General features: G+C 39.3%; 1 long non-coding RNA gene across 1 annotated transcript; it reads right to left on the bottom strand.

The window, feature by feature from the left end:
- Positions 1-723: 723 nt before the first annotated feature.
- Positions 724-4789, bottom strand: LOC135302186 (uncharacterized). Its single transcript, XR_010363879.1, has 3 exons — positions 4696-4789; positions 4362-4598; positions 724-885 (listed from the first exon to the last, which is right to left on the bottom strand). It is a non-coding gene; the product is annotated as an uncharacterized LOC135302186 (long non-coding RNA).
- Positions 4790-6062: the final 1273 nt, after the last annotated feature.

The following is a 6062-nucleotide window of genomic DNA, read 5'->3' as shown; positions in this document are numbered from 1 at the left end:
GAGTGCAAAAGCATTAGAAGAAAGAGAGGAAAACTGAAACTGAGGGCCTGTGATGTTATGCATCTTTTCTGAGAGACTAAAGCAAAAATGTTTCATTCAATAAATGTGGTTTTAGATAGGGTGTAAAGGAGAGAGAGAAAAAAAAGGCTCCCAAACAGCAAAGGTGTGTTGTTCAAACAGGTATGGCCTTTGGCAGGATTTTCCGTTTTCAGGGCAGCCACACTGGTGAAAGCAGAAATGAAAACTGTTCAGCTGTAATGTACGAGAGTAGGAGAGAGGCCAGGCTTGGAAAGAAAGCCAATACCTTTCGTGAGGTAAACTGAAATAAAATTATATAGAAATAAATGAACAAGTATTATCTTAGAATAAGCCAATATTTTTTTCTGTAATGTTGGACTCTTTGTCTAACTCATGGGCAATAAAATCCTCTACTTCTATGAATTAATGCCACTTCTTCAGTCCCTCACTCCTAGTTTAGCCTAAAAGATAAACTAATTCCTCTGTTGGCATCTTGAATCATGAAAATGCATCATTGATTTCATGCTTACTTCAAATTTTGGGGTTGGGGTTTTTTTTGTCTTTTGGGGGTTTTTGTTTAGTTTTTGGTGGAGTTTTTTTTTTTTTTGTTTGGTTGGGGTTTTTTTGGGGGTTGTTTGTTTTCTTTTCTAAATGGCTAAAAAGATAGTCATCCCAGAATGTAATGGGCACAAAAGGCTGTAGATGTTACTGCGTACCCATTCCACCACTGAAACAAACGGGAGAGGAAGGAGGTAGATGCTGGCAGTTACCACAATCACCAGGTGCTCTTCAATTGTGGAGACAGCTGCAATTCTCTCCAGTTTCAAAGGTCTCAATATTCCTTCTTTGTTTCTCTGCTGGCACCGCCTTGAAAAACAGAGCATGATTTTGATTTCATATTTAGTAACACTGCAGATATGGTTTTATCATGGACAAAGTCTTTGAATAGAATATGAAGCATACATATGTTTTTCACAGGCAAGATACAGCACACTCTTAGATACACCTTTTCATTTCCAGCATTTCTATGACCCCTGACTCAAAAAACAAAATGTTCTGGGTTGGACCCCAGGCTGGACTGAGCTGGGTAAAACTTTTTAAAAGAGAAATTCTGAGCCCTGCAGAGAAATTTGCATAAATGCAAGGATTTCAGGCAATTAGGTAAATAACCCAGCTGAATGGAGCAGTGAAGATTCCAAGTGCCTGCCAACAGCAGAACTATTGCTGAACTCTCCCTTCTGAGAGCTAAGCTCAAGATTGGGCTGGTTTAGGTTATTCTCTCACTAACCTGCTGAAGAACCCTTCCCCCCAGCAATCTCATCTCAGTTTCTAAGTATAAATTGTGTTTAAAATTACTTACGTTCAGTATCCTCAGTGGAGATTTCCACCTATGGCATCTGGCAAACTCTTAAACTGTCCCTGGTAATCAAACTGGACCATGAGATCCAAGGCTCTGCCTAGCAGGCCCTTAAAGAGCTCAAAGACTTGGACAGTTATTTTTCTTTTTATTCTTTTCTAATCCTGGCAAAGGCTCTGTGTAGTGGTTTCATGGCTCCCAAGAGTAGGTGGAGTTTGATAGGTGAGAAATACCTTCTTCTGAAAACCACTTTGGCTGTATTTCATCCATTAACTAAGTGATAATAAGTTACTTTTATGCCATCCCAGAAGAGTGGCCTCTAGTTTGTGACCCAGGCACTGCAGCCAAGGAGGAACTCATGTTTTATTACAATTTGGGTGGACATTCAGAACTCTCCCTCTTTTCTCTCTTTTATCACCTGCAAATCATTCACTTCCTCTGCTCTGCAAGAAAAATTGCAGTAGCAATTTTTGATTGCTCTGACCCTTGTATATAAATAAACTTTTGATTGCTCTAATGTCTGTATATAAACGAAGCTAAACATATCACAGCCACATGGGCAGGTGGGACCTGGTGTCTCGCACAGTGAAACAAACTTTTCTAGCCCAGTGATCCAGTCAGTGTCCCATGGAATATTTTTTGGATCTTCAAGTAAAGACTATTCCTGGCACAAGACAGTTCTGAAAATTTTTGTCAGTCCCTGCCTAACATGGCTCTAGACATAATATTTAACTTTGACATATTGTAAAGGCTATCATAGAAAAAAAATACAGGGAAAATACTTACCAACTTCTGAATACTAATTTTTGGCATAAAGATTTACTCAATTTCTGTAGCAAGAAAAGCAACATAAGCTGTAGATAATATGCAATTACATTAAAAAATTAAATCCTAGTTTTTACTTATAGTGTCCATTCTTCTAGACCATCTGTATATATCCAGGGTTTCCCAATGTTCCCTTCTCATGACTGGCTGTACTTCTTAACAACCTGTATTTCTGTCTCAAGCAAAAGACCCTTACCATAACTCCAGGTCTCTCAAATCACTCAACCCAAGCATTATTCATCCCAAAGTAACACTGGGTGTGGGTGGGATTTATTTGCTTTATTCTTTTAACAAGAACTACTTCCAAGATCCCTTCAGAACCTCATGAGCACAGCACAAAGACTCAGATCATTCTTTGCAAATTTAGTTGACAATTTGAAGCTAGATGGTCCCAAGCAGTGTAAGGTAAGCACCAGATTTATTGGCCAAACACAGAATCCTCTACAAACAATGCAATGTTCCATGCACAGATTGTGGAATCTGAATAACAGCTGATACAGGTTGGGAAGGAGTAGGAAAATAAAAGAAATTTGGTAGTAGGAAAAAGGAGAAGAGAGTTAAAGGATTAAGGAATGTGGAATAAGCAAAGGACACTATGACAGAAACTATTAGAGACAAAATTGGAACAAACAAGCACAAAAGAAAGAAGAGCAGAAATTGAGTGGCACCAAACATTTAAGAAACAGGAGAGAGAAAGAAAAATAAGGCTCAGATGATAACAGTGGCTCTACAAGGCAGGGGTTGAACACTTAAACACGGAAACCAGTAAGTCACAGTCACTTCAGAAAATCCAGAATATCTGAGATAGAGCTAATTAATATCATGTCATCCTCAACAGAAGTCATTCAGCTTCCCAGAAAAGTAGGGAACTGGGAATTAATGAGTAGGGCTGGAATAAATAAATATTTGACAGAGGTCCATGACAGTGCAGTCAGTACCTGAAGAATATCTCATTTCATCTTCATGATTCTGGTAACATTCAGCAATACATTTGATTACTTTGAGAAACTTAATTGTAAGTAAGGCTTCCAATGATCATCTCTTCCTTATCTTACCTGTTGAATATGTCATTATTTTCTTTAGATTTGACCACCTCTACAGTTTTATTGTAAAAAGTGGTTTTAGCTCTGACTTATGGCTAAAAGTAAACTAACACAAAATGTTCTTAAGAATGTGAAATTCTGCATGCTCTTAGGACTCATAAAACTCAGATGTTCTCTCATTAATTGTGTGTGGGCACTTCCACCTTCAGGGCAGTTTCAGAAGACAAATCTCTTCATAACCAAACAAATATTAGAGATCAATGTCTTTAAAGACACTGAAATATGTTATTAGTACTAAAATTCATTCTCTGCCTGGTTGCATTTTTAACAGGATGCATCTCAAAAAGTAGAAATCAAGTTGTTATGCCTTGGCTCTCCTTAGCAGAGAATTTACATCAGAACTACCGTGAATATCTGCTTTAAATCTGGAGGTCACCTTAGTCACTTCAGGCTCTTTTGAGTCTTAACTGCTTTTAGTTTTTATATAGCTTAAAGAGAGCAAAAATGACATTGTCAGAGAGAGAAAGCCTAATTTTTTCCTTCATGGTGACCTGCAAACTGTGTATTACACTGAGGAAGGACTTGCATTAGTAGATATGCACACAAATACAAATATGCAAATACAAGTCAGAAAAGCTGCAATATGGGGCATCTTTAAAGAGACATAAACCTCTTTAAGAAGTCACAGATAGATCTCTTTAAATTTTTTAAAGCCAGCCAAGAAGTTAAAAAGAAAGTTAAACAACACATTGGCCCTGATTTTGGCATCCAAAAAGCTGTTATGTATTGCTCTTTGGAAGCTCTTTTGTGCTTCCTCATCATTAAATTAAAGGTATTTCTGCTTCTCCATGTTCAGAGCTTTGAGATAGTACAGAACTAAATGTGAGATTTTGAAGTTATTTCCAGAAGATGCTGATTTTACATGTTAAAGCAAAATAAATCTTAGGTTTTATCACTTCATGGTTTTTCCATTTTTGAATGACATGAAACTGGACTTAAATAAAATGAAAACAAACCTCTGTCTACACACACATGCACAGTTTGAAGACAATTCCTCTCTCAAATAAAAACATAAAATAAACAGACTTTTATAGTGGTTGCTGTAGAATTTCTCTTACCTGGCACAAGCAAAGAGTGATTGATCCAACCCTCTTCCTCAAGACACCAACTTCACATAGATTTTGAAGATCTGGTCATTTATCACACTCATTTGCAGCTTCTTGCAGACTTTCTTTCCTCTCTCAGACAGTTTTATTTTTCTAGTCAAATGACCCAGGAATATTTCTTGTTTGCTGCTTCTGTTTCAGTATTAAATGTTCTCAATGCTAGAACTGGGCATGGCTGTGTAAATACTCCTGAAAAGAGAGGAAACTGCAGATAACTGAAAGCAGCTAAATGATAACAGCAGGGATAAAAGAAGGAAAAAACATTAGTGAATTCATTAATTTTTACCTTTGGCATTCAGTGCTTCAGATTAATTGCTTTCCTGTAGGCTGCTATTTCCTCCTAGATATTAACATGCAAAATATGTGGCATATTAGAATAAAGTGTTATTATTACTTATGAGTGTCCAAAATCCATGAGATAGCAGGGATTAAGCTGAAATGCAGACAAATAAAAGTTGGGGTTTTTTTGCATACACTGTCTTTTATGAAGAAGGCAGCTCCCTAGGAGACTTGCACCTTTAACATTTAAATTTAGAGACAAGGAAAGGTGAGGAAACTGGAGGCTCAGGGGCAGCTTATGAATGTAGAACAGCAAAGAGATTGAGAGGAAAGTCAGGCTCTTTTCATGGGTACCCAGGGACAAGAGCAGAGGCAATGGGCACAAAAAGAGACCCATGAGGTGCCACCTGAACCTCACAGAGCACTTCGGTTTTGGGAGGGTTGAGGTTGTGGAGCTCTGTCCTTGGACGCATCCAAACATGGGTATCCCAATGGCAGTTTGAATAAAATTTCTGGGACTGATGCCTCAGGTTTGGCTTTTCTATTTCTCACATTCTGTGCTGCTTTAGTGTGTGGGTCTGGGCTTCACATGAGGGCATGGTGAGCTCTGTGCACAGAGCAGGGAGACAAAACAATTCCTGCTCCAGCTGAGCACCAAGGACAAATGATCCCAATCTCAGCCCAAGAGCACAAACCCCGTGGGCTGCAGAGAGAAAAACAAGCAGGATGGGACTGCAGGGGCTGCAGCTGGAACTGGACACTGAACTGCAATGTGCACATGGAGCAGAGCTGAGCCCAGGGAGAGACCCCGGCAGCGCTCGTGCATTTTGGGGCCATTTGGGTTCATCTTGGGTGCAGCCCTGGCTGGGCTCTGGTGCTGCCCAAGGTGCATCCATGGAATGAATCCCTGCTTTATTCTGTAGCTCTGCCCAGCCCCTGCTCTAGGGCAGCCTGCACAAGGCATCAGGACAAAGTGGAGTTTTTGTTTCTGTGCTGATGAGGCACAAAACATCCCCACTGCACATTTGCTCCTCTCTTTTGTAGCTTGGCCAAATTCTCAGTTCAAAGCTGCTGTTTTCCTTCATAGATAACTTAGGGAACATGAACCTCACTGCTTCTCCTCCAGCCACAGCTTCTTGTCAAACCCTTCCTCATGTTTCTCTGCTCTCTTGGTGCTCTCTACCTCCTGAGTGGTTTTTTCTTCATATCTGATTTTTTAAATTGAAAAATTAAAAGGATATCTTCTTCTCCCATTATTTTGTTCTCCTGTGGCCAGTCACCACCTCCTTCATTTCTGAGGTTGAAATTTCTCACTAGTTTTTGAACTCATCTCTCCAAACTCAAGTTACAGCTCTGTAATGTACAAGTCTGTCC

Source organism: Passer domesticus, chromosome 6, assembly GCF_036417665.1.
Source record: "Passer domesticus isolate bPasDom1 chromosome 6, bPasDom1.hap1, whole genome shotgun sequence".
Taxonomy (NCBI): domain Eukaryota; kingdom Metazoa; phylum Chordata; class Aves; order Passeriformes; family Passeridae; genus Passer; species Passer domesticus.
This window is presented reverse-complemented; position numbering and strand designations above follow the sequence as displayed.